Source organism: Corythoichthys intestinalis, chromosome 21 (assembly GCF_030265065.1).
Source record: "Corythoichthys intestinalis isolate RoL2023-P3 chromosome 21, ASM3026506v1, whole genome shotgun sequence".
Lineage (NCBI taxonomy): Eukaryota > Metazoa > Chordata > Actinopteri > Syngnathiformes > Syngnathidae > Corythoichthys > Corythoichthys intestinalis.
In genome coordinates, this window is record NC_080415.1 from 26,495,438 (window position 1) to 26,509,701 (window position 14,264).

General features: G+C 36.2%; 1 protein-coding gene across 1 annotated transcript in view; it reads left to right on the top strand.

Annotated features, from left to right (window-relative positions):
* Positions 1-1,914: 1,914 nt before the first annotated feature.
* The window catches only part of LOC130909456 (SH3 and multiple ankyrin repeat domains protein 1-like), a 113,490-nt gene continuing 101,140 nt past the window's right edge, over positions 1,915-14,264 (top strand). Inside the window, exon 1 of the mRNA XM_057825967.1 lies at positions 1,915-2,057. The gene's annotated coding sequence lies outside the window, so the exon portion shown is untranslated. The remainder of the gene's footprint in view (positions 2,058-14,264) is intronic.

Below are 14,264 nucleotides of genomic sequence, written 5' to 3' on the forward strand. Positions count from 1 at the left end.
ATGTCTAATATTAATACAGCGATTACAAAGTAAACACTACAAACTTTCTTTAAATAAAGGACTACTTACGTTTGATCATTGATAGGCATGTAAAAAGCTCTCCTCGTGCATATTAGCTGCACGTTAGCTGCGCAACAGCTGCAGCCGCCCTCCTCCGGGGAACGAACTGTAAATTGCTCTCCGCCGGGCGGTTTGCCGATCCGTGTAGACAATCGACAACCCAGTCGTCATGTCAAATAATCCGGGCTAGTTATGTGTGATTTTCCGCTTCGAAGACTTTGAAACATCACTCGGTTTGGGTTAGCATGTCGGCTAGCTGTCACGCCTCTTGGTTTGTTTACATTCTCCGAAGCCAGGGAAGGGAAATGACATACGTCCGATTTAGGTGTCATAAAATATCGTTCGGGAGGTGCGACAGTAAAGGTGAAGTGGACAGTTTTGACCATTATGGAGTAATTTTGCCATGTCGTCCTGAATAAGTGCATTTTTATTATTTCATATTCCATTTAGCACAAGACTGTTATTTGTCATGACCATGCCATTTATTTAGCAATTGGGGAAAATACTTGGATAAAAACAATATCCTGTAAAAATATTGAAGTAAAGAGACAGACACAATAACATTTTGCAGCTCTCTTTGTCGCGTTTTCCTCGTTGTGAATAGTTCCCCCTCGACGGGCTGACTGGTCCTTCTCAAGCCATTTATTTAGCTATTGGGGAAAATACTTGGATAAAAAGAATATCCTGTAAAAATATTGGAGTAGAGAGACTGAAACAATGACATTTTGCGGCTCTCTTCGTCGCGTTTTCCTCGTTCCGAATAATTCCCCCTCAATGGGCTGAATAGTAAAACCGATGAGCACAGTCTCCCGCTGACGTCATCCACCTGCTGGGGACGCTCGAGCCCTATAACGGTAGGCGTGGCTAACCGGCAGATTAAAAGACTAATTTCTCGTCATCTGCGCTTTGCTAAATTGTTGTATATAGTCGAATCGTCTCAAAATATGATTCTAATTCACATAATAATGCTATTTAAGACTTTTTTTTTTTCTCCTGTCGTATGCTCTTTAATCTCCACGTATGATTGGACGACTATTGCTGTCAATGGCAGCCGATGAGTTAATTTATGAAATAAGGGTTGCTGATCCATATGTGTTATCACTACATACCTTTATTATTATTATCATTGCTATTAGTCTTATCTGTCAACTGTTAACAGTCATGTTTTGTTTTCCAATGTATGTTTGTCTCGCCAAAATGTTAGTCTTTTGTCTGTGTCCTTGATAGGGATAGAGAGAAACACACTTTTGGTTTGCTTGTATGACTTGTGCATAAGAAAATGACGATAAAGCTGACTTTTTAATGGTGTGGTCAACTTTCAAAGCAACTCTGGTTTGACTATAACTGACTATCAATGGCAGCCAATGAGTTAAAATCCTACTCATTGAGACAACATGAACGTTTATTGTCGTCCCGCATTAATTTTGTAATGTTTTTTCATTCACCACCAGAGGGAGCCAATGTACACTTCGAGAAACATCAAGGAACTAACTGGTTAGATTTTTGTTGTTGCACTTATTTTCCCATACTATATTAATTTGCATTCTTTAGGTTTAGCTGAAGTTCATATATGTGCTTCTTTAAAGTGGTCATTTTAGATCCACTCATAGTTCAGAACTAAAATTCAAGAAAGGTACAAAACCAGCACACGCTTTCCCCCCAAAATCTTTCCCAAAAATATCAACGTGAGCTGGAAGATAATGAGTTTGATGACGGGGCATCAGTATAAAGAGGAGAGAAAGAGAGAGCACCATACTGGGGCACTCAAGAGGTGAAAGTGTGTGAGAGAGAGAGAGCGAGAGTGAAAAAGAGACAGACTGCACAATCCAGTCGCTCTGGCTGCTTCACTGCGATGCACATTTAGTGACTGCAGCGCTGCAAAAATGGTGCTAAAAATCTTCCTGTTTTTCAAAAACAAAATAATTGGATTCTAATTTTTTTATGGTCTTTTTTTGTAAAGGAAGTCTCCAACCTGAACTACAAGACAAACTAATAAGGTACTTTTTTTACTCCTCATTTATGTTCTAAAGTTGTCTAAAATGCAATAAACCAGAAGTGTAAAACTTATCAGGGCCACATCGTAGGGCCCTTATGTCCGGCAACTAGGGCTGCCGTGACTAATCAACTAATTGACGATCAAATGAATCGTTATTGAACTATTTCGTTAGCCGATTAATTTTTTTGGAGACCTTGTTGCCCTAAAAAATGTCTGAATCCTCTTTTAAGCAAAACATTCTTTATAAATATTTAATTTTTAAAAAGGATACAACAGAAGAAAAAAAAAACCTTCTTTTTATTTATTTTTTAATTAAAAAAAAAGGACAATACAGTAAATATTCATTAAAAAAATTCTTTAAAAAAGTATTAAAGTATTCATATTTTTTAAAAAAAAATCTGTATTTTTTATTAAAAAGGGGGAACAAGAAAATACTTTTTTGTGTGATTACAAAAAGGGGGAAAAATCTTATTTTTTAGAATTTTTTTCATTTATTATTATTTTTTATGTTTTCATTTTAAAAAAACTAATGTACATTTAGAAAAACAAAAAAAAAGTAAACCAGTAAATATTTTTTTATTTTTAATATAAAACACACATAAAAATGTTCTTATTAAAAAATGTTTATTTCTTTCAATTTAATTTTTTATACCTAAAATTTAAAGGTATTTTTGTTGTTGTTTTTAATTTTAAATAAATTATTATTATTATTATTATTTTTTTACATTTTAAAACAAGTTATTTGCTATTAATTTCTTTTAAATTATAAAAAACTAAAAAGGAAACCCGTAAATATTGTCGTCATTCTTTCAGGGGAAACCAGTAAATATTCTTTTTTAGTTTTAATATAAAACACAAAAAATACAGTAAATATTCTTATTTAGTTTTAATATAAAACACACAAAAAATATTATTTAAAATAAAAATTTAAATGTTAATTTCTTTCAGTTTATTTTTTTCAATTTACATTTTAATTATAAAGGTAAAAAACTTTAAAGAAATTTTTCCTTTTTTTTTTCATTTTGAATAAGAATTTTAAAAAAAAATTTTTTTTTTACATTTTAAAACATGTTATTTGCAATTAATTTCTTTTAAAGCATAAAAAATTAAAAAGGAAAACCGTAAATATTGTTGTCATTGTTTCAGGGGAAACCAGTAAATATTCTTTTTTTTAGTTTTAATATAAAACACACACAAAAATACAGTAAATACTCTTTTTTAGTTTTAATATAAACACACAAAAAATATTATTTAAAAAAAATTTAAATGTTAATTTCTTTCACTTTATTTTTTTCAATTTACATTTTAATTATAAAGGTAAATGGTAAAAAAAATTCTTTTGTTTTTCATTTTAAATAAGAAATTTGTATTTACTTTTACATTTTGAAACATGTTATTTGCTATTCATTTAAATAATAAAGAAATAAAAAGGAAAACCGTAAATATTGTCGTCAATCTTTCAATTAGGACTAGAAAAAATTTATTTAAATGTTCATTTTAGCAAAAATAACTATAATAATAATAAATAATAATTAAAAAATAACTACTTGGAATCGATGCACGTAATTTAATTTCTCAATCCAAGTAAAAAGGTGTGTCGGGCTGGACCTTGAATTTGACTTCTGTATCCTAAACTGTCATGTAACTGTGATGTCTTTGCGTTTAAAGAGCAAAATGTGTAACAAACTGTGAGGAAATCTTTGCTGCTGGAATATGTGACAGAGCAGGAAGGAGAATGGGTCCTGTGGGGGCTGATTCACGTGTTTTATGGAGGTGGGCACCATCTCTAAAGTGGGACAAAGAAAAGTCGGCGTTAATTGCACGTCGTCCGAGACAAGACTGATGAATGTGTCCAATACAAAGAGAAGCACTGAAGTAAATTCATAGTGAAAACGTTCATCAGTCTAAATGAGATTCACTTTTTTAGAGTATAATTACATCCTGTGGGAGTAATTGCGAAACTCTTATATGTGATTTATCACAGTTTTAAATGAGTGAATGCCTAGCATGACTGCATGAAACAGTAATTATTATGATACCTAGTGTGTGTGTGTTTTTTGTGGTTTTTTTTTTTATGTTTTAAAATTATATTTCAAAATATATATTTTTTCATTTTTTTGGTGGGAAAAGCATTGTTGGTCTTTTATCCCCAAGAATTTTGAGGATTTAAAAAAAGGTAGTTTTTCATTGGGTCTAAATTTTTTAATGGATTTTCGCCATTCCCAGTTAAATCTGTGTCCTTGCCCTGCACTGACGGTGCTAGATGTCCAAACCATTTGAAGTGGAAGGGATGGCCTCCCACTTCAAATAGAGTGGACAACTATTAGTGATAAACTCTTTATATATAAAGTGTTTTAATCAAATTTTTAAGAGCCACATGATTGGACGCCTATTACCGTCAATTAAAAACGAATACGCAATCACATCATTTTTTGCTAAACACGTAGCAACTTTTTTTTTTCCTTTGGTCCTAATCTCATCATCTTCTGGCATCAGACACAAACGTCGCGCATCATCACTCTCGGCCATTGATAAAGTCGTCCCTTTCTTCCCGTTTGATGAATGGTCGCGCGTGTTTGAAGAGGCCATTAATCTCTGCCGCCGCGCTTTAAATTGCCCGCTTTGTTTATTTTTCTTTTCTTTCTCAATAAATCCCGGGAGATGCGCTTGGGCGAAAATAAAGAATTAAAAAATGCTTCTGAAGCCAATTTTGCTTGTTGTGCGGAACAGCGGGTGGTCTCAGAAAGCTTTGCTAAGTCAATTAGATTGCATAATGCGGAGATGCGGCACTGGTGTTATGCACTTTTCTGCGTGAGTGTGTTTGTATGAGTAGTTAAATCAAGGCTGCCAGTGACAGCCATAGACGGCCAATTCGTTGGAGCTGGGAGGAGCAGGCAGCGAAGGACCTTGAAGGCTCGTGTATATAATGAATGAGCATAAACAAAAACATAAGACATTTTTGCTAAAATCACAGTATATGCATTCTGGTGTAATTTTTTTCCCCCCTTAGTGTTTTTCTTTCCCTTTTCCACCCACTTGTTTTCCCTTTTGCACTTAAGAAATTGGGATGCCGTGTTATTGCCGTTTTCTGAGGTGACAATCACAAAGACTTGGACTCCCTCCAAGAAGCACTGTGTTAGTTTGTTTTTTCCCTGTTCCACCCAATTGTTTTCCCCTTTCCTTCTGTGGAATCTGGGCGCTGATATAATTTTGTTTACCTGTCCACTCTTGTTTTCCCGTTTCCACCTAAGGAATTGAGGCGCTGACTGATGGAAAGCCATGGGTTCCTTCTTTTTTTCCCTCATCCACCCACTGGTTTTCTCTTTTCCATTTAAGGAATCTGGGTGCTGACTGGTGTCATAGACAAAGGTAGTTTTTATTTTCAACCTCATTCACCCTCTTGTTTTTTTCTTGTCCACCTTAGGAATGGAAATGCCAACTGATGGGGTGCCTTGAGTTACTATTTTCCCCCACATCTACCCTCTTGTTTTCCTTTTCTCACCAAAGGTTTATTCCCTTACCTAGCCTCTTGTTATTCCTTGTCCTCCTGTGGAATGGAAATGCCAACTGATGGTGTGCCCATAGTTACTATTTCCCCCGCATCCACCCTCTTTTTTTTTTTCCCTTTTTCCACCTAAGGTTTATTCACTCGTCCACTCTCCTCATTTGCCTTTTCCACCCAAGGAATCAAAATGCCGACTGATGGTGTGCATGGAGTTTGTTTTTTCTTCACCATATTTTTGCCTTTTCCCTCTAATTGTTTTTTTTGTACCTCATACCCCCCTCTTGTTGAATCTTTTCTGCCTAAAGAATCTAAATGATGATGTGCTCTTATATTTACTTTCCCTTATCCACTCCCTGGTTTTGACTTTTCTAAATAAAGGGATCATAACCTTGATTGATACTTTCTTCCAGAAGGCCTGTGTGCATCCCTGTGGTCATTGTTTTCTCGCATAGGTTCTGACTGAAAAGTGAACTTTTTAAGTTGTGACCATAATTATACTAGTACAACAATCATTATACCAGAGCCCTGAATTACATTACTGCTGTGTTATGTAGTAGTCCCTGAACATTAAGCCATATATTAAGGTTATCTGGAAGCATAGGTCAATAAACTGTGCTGACGGCGCAGTATACGTGGAATAGTAACACTGCCAACGGACACGTTGAGAGAATATTTCCATTGACAGCTGACTGCTGCACCCGAGAGAGTCCAGCTTTTCTCTTATTAGCCGCAACCTGCGAGCCCCGTCAAGCAGAAATGCAAAAATCACGCCAAGATGCTCCCACACTCGCTCTCGCGGGGGGATTAAACTGGGCTACAGCTGGATGGAGTCGCTAAGAAGCACTATCAGAGGAAAACACTCATTCGCACACACGAGGCCTTTGTGGGAATGTTCACGTTCTAAAACGAGGATTATCCGCTAATATGGTTTTTAATGAAGCTAATAAGCGGACGCTTGTTGTGCTCATTAAGACCAAAGGAAACGGCCCGTTTCCATGGCCTCCGACGAGTACAGCTCAGGTTCCCTTGGGGAGTTCTGTCAGCTGTAAAAATGGCAAACTGCGCATTCGCCATTAAGTTGACGCGGACGAGTGAGAGCTTGACTTCTTACTGACACTACGGGCGGAACAACAACTGTGCTTCATTACAGTGAGAGACGTCCAATCCATCAGGAACGGGAGGGGCTTGCAGCATCGCTGCCAAATCTCCCAGTCCAAATGGCTTGGACGTTTATCGTCGTCAATGGCAGCAAAAGCATTAATGGAGTGAATGTATGGAAAAAGCCATGTTGTTAAGGATTGGCAGCGAGTGCTCATGTTTCACTGCCGTTGAGGCGTCCAATCCATGTTGACATAATGTGAGTTAGTCCATCATTGACTCTGGCCTTTACCTACCTTTACAGTGCAGGACGTAGTTGTGCCTTGACTCATAAGTTTAATTTGTTCTTTGATTCAATTAATTTGTAAATCAAATTTTCCATTTAAATTACTTCAAATGCCCAATTCATTTTTTAAGTTAAAATAGGGCTGACACTATACATTTTTTAAATCATGATGAATTACAGTTATACAGAAAATAATTCGGTCATACCTATAATTTTGGCTTTTGAATTGACCTGGTGGCAGCTCAATTGGGGAACTGCTGATAAGAGACATGGTCGTATGTTTACTTTAGAGTTTCATTCATTCTGTGACTCAATTTATTCACATCGAATTAATATTCCCTTTAAAATGGATTGTGAATATTTTGATTTGTTCAAAATACAATAAAAAAAAAAGTAGCAAGGCAACTAGCCAAAATACCACTGCCATTCGCTAATTGGCTACAATTAACGGCGCTAGGAAAATGAACAATGGGACTAAAAGATGAACATTCACAGTCAGTCCTTTCAGTTTAGATAAATTAGACATCTATTTTTGCCAGTAGCAGGCAATGAGTTTACTCATTCCCTTCCGTCAACGGTACTAAAAGCATGATCATTCCTGTTTTTGCTACTCTCAGACTCAGTCATAAAACTATTTGGTAATGAACAATAATAATACATAAAACATTTACAGTCGATGTGCTTAGTGTTAGCGCAATAAATCGTCTGTCCACAAAACGGCCTTGGTATCATGCTAGCTCCAGGCCGTGTTACCATGGAGACACAGTTCCTCAACATGTGACCGTATGTAGTAGCATAGCGACCAACTGCATTGTTAATTCACACTTTTCCCCTCCTCTTCCCTCACAGAAACTTTAAAGTGTGGAAAATTGAAGAGTTTCTTTGATTTATGCTGCTGTGACTACAATTTAGCATGCTAGATACTTGCTTACATTGCATTAGCTTACATTACACGGTCGGCGCGCTTAGCGTAATGGAGCTCGACAGGCCGTCCTCAGTCTGGCGGCCATGTCGAACAACTTTTATTAGCTAGTTGCTGACTGTTGTCGCTCACTGTTAGGTTTTTGAGAGTGGACGTGCTAGGTAAGTGAATCTGTCACTGCAAGTGAAATCCATACTCAAGCCTCATATGAAAAGCCGCCCTCATTGCTATGTGTTTTACAAGCTTGTACGTGCATGCTTTGATACTGTTAGCGCAGTGGTTTGGCAACTTTTCATCCTAAGGGCCAGCTGTAACCACGTGTCACCATCGTAACAGTAAACAATTATTTTTTTTCCTGAATTTGAAATAGTAACTAGTAATTTTCCGGAAATAATAGTCAAATTAGGGCAAAATATTAAATATTGTGGGAAAACAATTGCAAAATGAAAAGAAAAATCAAAATAAATTGACAAACAATTGTAATATTAATAGAACTTGAGAACCCTATCAGCTCAAGAAATTTCCAAGTAAAACGCTCTGCAAGATATTTTCAAACTACCGTAATTTTCAGACGATGAGCCGCTACTTTTTCCCCTTATTTTGAATCTTGCGGCTTATAGTCTAGTGTGGATTATTTGACAGTGGCGTCATAAGACTTCCATAAGACTGTCCTACTTATGACATGACCGTATCATGGCCATTAATGAATAATTATGACATATGTCATTAAGTGTCATCCGGCAAATTATGTCTCTAACTCCATTTATGTCCTGCTTGGATCTTTTACATCCATTCAAAAGTGAGATAATTTGCCAAATGACACAAATAACATCTGTCATAAGCAGGCTTGTCTTTTTGCAAAGGGGGGCCGGATTTGATGTGGTAAAAATGTGGGGAGCCGACCTTGGCTGACGTCCTTTAAGTAGAACAATATATTTAAGCAAATTTTAGCAAGCCATTCTGTGCGTCACTTTTTCTTTAGTATTATTTTTTTTTAATTCATAATTTCAACAATCTCATAACTAGCCTTTGTGGCATTCTCTTTCAACTCTCGGGCTCTTGCGAAATACTGCAGGTGTGAAATTAAACTAGCTTCAATTTCTCACTGCGTATCTTCCCTGTAATCTTGTCGTACATGTCAGAGTGTCTTGTTGGGTAATATCGCCTCACATCGAACTCTTTAAAAGCAGCAACTGTCTCTTTGCAAATAAGGCAGAGACAGTTGTTGCGTATTTTAGTGAAGAAATAGTCCATTTTCCACCTATCCTTGAAGCATCGGCTGTCGCAGTCAACTTTTTTTTGTTGATTGTCGTCATTTTAGAAAATTGGAAGAGTCACACGGGGTAAGGTTGCTTAGAGTGTTGCTGACTTTTAGCGGGTAAATGAGGAGCAGCATTTAGTGTGTAGACTACTTCATATGCTGATATTAGTACTGCTGACCAATTTAGTAAATCTGTGTGCGGGCCAGACGTTATTGATTTTATGACAGAGGCTGGGGGCCGGATGAAATTTGACCATGGGCCGCATTTGGCCCCCGGGCCGGACTTTGGACATGTCTGGTCATAAGCATTCATTAATGCTCATGGCAGTGTCATGTGATAATTATGATGGTCTTATAACGTCTTATGGCGCCACTGTCAAATAAAGTGTTACCAAATACCTTAACTAGCAATTAATGAAACAACTAGAACAGTAAAGAAACAATTAGTACAGAACATGAATTTTGATTGTTATTTACATCTATAACGCTGCAATGCATGTTAGGAGGCATGTTGGACGACAATTATGTTGACAGCAGGTGGAAGCAGAGCTTGACTGTCTCCTCCAAGGGAGCAGTGATGGCCAAATTAAGTTTCTTGAAGCAATGAAGCTTTGTAGCCAATTGGTTCAAAGCTTCATGGTGGTTCATTTGGTCTTATGACAGCCTTATGATGCCGTTGTGAGATAAAGTGTTACTGGTTAATGTATTTTGTTATAAATATCCCAAAATACAGTGAGGACTGCAGCCGTGGATTATAGTCCAGTGTGTTTTATCTATGAACAAATGCCGTTTTCGTGTCAAATTTGGTGGGTGGTGGCCAATATTCAGGTGCGCCTTATAGTTTGAAAATTACAGTATACATGTACCAAAAATATTTTGAAAATACTTTTAAGGAATAAAATCAAAATATTACAAGAAAAATACACCAATATTAGTCTAAATATTGCAAGGAATATAAAAATAACACAAAGAAAACTTCCTATGAAACACCATTCAAGTGTAATTTTGCACATAAATAATTTTGTTAGCCTAATAGCATAACAGCCAAAGTCATCTTTAAATTACTGTTAAAATATCAATTAATACAATTTTCCTTGCTTAGAAATCGTGTTTTTGCAATCCTGTCTTTGTCCTTTTCTTGTGTTAAAAAGTCCCAAAATTTTAGTAACTATGCTAATCACCTAACGATTTACCACTGTACACATTTATTTCTGTCAATGGCAATAAAATAGTACCACTGCAATGCAGTCTACATTGAGGTCTCCCAGCCAAGTTTAGCCCAAATGAGGCCCTGGGCGCCTGATCCAGCTGACCCAATTATATACAGTCTGAAGGGAAACATAGCCCACTTTTATCAACATGAGACGGCCATTCAAGCTAGTGCTTCCAGACAACCCCCACCCTTTTTTATTTTTTAAAACAATATAGAAAGACCGATGCGAATGAAACCGTTTCTGTTTTTCATGTGTGTGCGGATAGCTGCCAGGTGATCATTTATCCTAAAAATAAGCGCCCTTGGTGAGGTGATGAACGGAAGACTGAGCTGGAGGGCACACTTATATTTTGGATCAGGACATTCAGGGGTAACAAAACCAATCATCCATGTAATTGCCAAAAAAACAAGATTAGCTTTGTTTTGTTAGATATTAAATTGATAAAATATGCAGCTTTTTGTGCTGTGAATAGAAATTGTTCCTTCTTAGAAGAGTGGGTGATGACTTTATGCTAAAGTTGTGCTTTTGTTTAAAACGTAAACAAAGTTACCTTTAATTGTGCAACTGGATTTTGTGACGTTATGAACTTCCCGCTTTGTCTCTGATTGGTTTGGCCTTCCCCACTAGCTGGCGAGGAAAATTATGAACGAGTGATTAAGATTTAAGTAGCGATGAATATGTTAGCTCGTAATGTCAATTGCTAGCTAACACGAATGCTGAGAACAACTACATCATTATTCTTATGTACTAACAAACAGTGTTGTTAATAACGGCGTTACTAACTGTGTTATTTTTGTCAGTAGTGAGTAATAGGCATGTGCCGGTTACCGGTTTCACGGTTTACCGAGGTGTGAAAACGTCGCGGTTTCAAAACCACTAAAATTTTCCGTCAGACCGTAGTACGGTATTCGCTATTTTTCATGTGTCAAAAATGCAGCTACAAGTGGTATGGCGCGGCAGCACTCACCCACTCCCGTTTGTTGCTGTGTGTGAAAGTGACGCTAACAGCTAGACAGCCAGCGAACCCAAAAACAAATCCTCCAAACATAAGGCGTTCTTTTCTTCAATTTATTGAGCTCTCAAATCGTGGTAAGTGTAGTATACAAAATGAAAACATTTAAAACGTTGTACAATTGTATTTTTTCATGTGTGAGTAGCTTCAACAGATTAGCATCATGGAAAAGTTCGCCAAAAACAAAACACACATTTTCCTTTCAAATTCGATATACACACTAACTAAAAGCTTACAAAGATGAATGTTAGCCTAGACTTAGCTGGGAGAGCAACTTCGTCGAGTGTTACAGCTGCAGAGTGAGAAAACAAGCTTGATTCGCTTGAATGAAGGGGGGGGGAGGATAGCATCAAAGATCGTTAATTGCGAAAGATGATCTTGCCCTAAGCACAAATCCACGTTCGTTAGCTCAAGGCGAGGTCTCACTCTGAATGTTTTTTTTTTTTTTTTTTTTTTTCAAAGATGAAACCTTTCCACAGCAATATTTACATTTTAACCAACTTTTACATTTTTAACTAACTTGTACATTTTTAACTAACTTATTAACTTATGAACTCTTTGTTCTTTTTAACACAAAGGCATGACATCATGTAGACTAGATTTGACACAGTGGCTGAAATTGGCAAAACTTCACTTGAGCTTTTCCACCCTCAAAAAAAAAGTGATGCAGTATAAATTTTTTAAAAATTTTATTCAGAAGTGTTTTTACTTTTTTATAGAAATGATTTTGTTCTTGCTCTAATCTTGAGCAACTTGAGGTGTGGCTGTGGGTATAGTCTATAAGTTATATTTTAATTTTATTTAAAATATTTGTTTTTTTATTGATAATTTATTTATTTTAACAATATATTCATGTTCCAATTTGCAACTATGTTCTGGAAAAAAAAAAAATCCTGTTCAATGGAAAAAAGTTTTTTTTTTTAACCCATACATCTTAAAATAACACATTTTGTAGCTATAATTGCAATACCGTGATACCGTGAAACCGCGGTATTTTTGCTCACGGTTATCGTACCGTCAAAATCTCATACCGGCACATGCCTAGTGAGTAATCGAATTAGTTACTTTTCCCATCTTTGCAACACCGTGACCGTTACTGGGAATGTAAAGGAGTGCGTTAACATGCGTTACTACGTTGGCTGAATGACGCGAGAAATGTCTGAGAGACAGAGAGAGCAGAGCGGGAGAAGAGGGGAAAGGAGGGTTATAACGGCGTTGCAAACGCGATGCTAGGTGGCTCAGAGCGTTGGCATAGCCTTCGCGTTCTCGCTAGCGTTAGCATTTAACGTGGCGAGCGTCATGTTAAACACACGGTAAACTTTTTACATACGGTTTGTGGCGTTCGGGTGGGTGCAATTAATTTAAAATAATGGACTGTTTTCCTGTTAAGTATGCATTATAATCACCAAGTGGGCATTATCCTTGTAGATGCTACAATATAATAATCATTTGTGTGTGTTTTTTTTTTTTTTTCAATTACCAAAAATAGTCACTTGCCCTAAACTTTTCTTGAATGACGTATCCATAAACCGTGTGTGTTTTTTTTTTTTTTTTTTTTTTTTTTTTAATCAAAACAACTACAGCAAAGATAGAAGAGGGAAGAGATTCAAGCCTCACCTGCTTATTAAAAAATACATCTATATATAGTACTGTATATTCAATACAATAGGAAAAAAGCTTTTCTCTCACAGCATCCTAAGGTAAAGTTTGTAAACCATTACACTCTTATACTGGTGAAATAACCCCCCCCCACAAAAAAAAAAAAAGTTTTTGGGAATCAAATTCAATCAGTTACTCTAAACATATTTGATGTGAAAGTTATAGAATGGATCACGTAATAACGTGTAGAACATGAAAAGTAACGTCAGTTACATTGCCAAGTAACTAATTACTCGTACGCTGAGGTAACTGAGTTAATAACTCAATTATGTTTTGGGAGAAGTCATTTATAACTGTAATTACTTTTTTAAACTAAGATTAACAACACTGCTAACAAATCAATTATACTTGCTAATGTTAGCATACTAACTCGGTACATTGTTAAATCACAGCATTTTATCTTAATTTAAGACAGCAAAACTGCTTTAATGTTTGTCTTAAAGTCCCAAATTCATTTATGCATGTGGTTGCTTGCCATAAATTTAACCCTTTAAGGTCTGGGCCTATTTTGTCTTATTTTGCATGCCTTTGAAGTTGCCTTTATATTTCAAAGAAAGAATTGTTTACGATGGCCTGGTTTGGTCCCTTTTTTTGTGACACCTTGAACTTCATGTCCAAACTGTTGTTTCCTTTACTGACCAATTATAAATCATCATTTTGGGCCCAAAAAGACCAAAAATTCCAAAATCGTTTTGTCAAAATCTTTAATATTGATGTCCAATTGACAACCAAACATGCGTAACGAACCGTTTTGAAACTTTGTAATATTTATTCAACATGTTAGGATGAACATTCAACCAAAAAAACTTAGAATAAATAGTCTTATTTTTGACAATTCAACATAAACAACAGGTATAGCCATAGGCGTTTTTTGCCTTTATACATGCTCTAGTCAAAACAGGTTATATACAGCAGACCAAACAGTGAAGAACAGTGAAAAAATATACCATCTAACACAAAAAGTGTTTAGAGGCCATCTCTATATGAGTTTAGGTATTGCGGCCCATCACCTGATGAAAACTATGTACACACAATCAAGCTTCTTGAACACACATTTATATACACAAATTGAGAAGACTGATTGTGGGAAAATATATATATATATAACATTGGGAAAAAAAGTATTTTCAAAAATATTTACAATAAATAAGTCAATTTTTTTTCAGGCATGCCACTCCGAAAAGCAGTTTCGTCCTGGAATTAGACACAGGGCTACATCACACAGCCCACACTTCCATGGGGTGTCGGTCC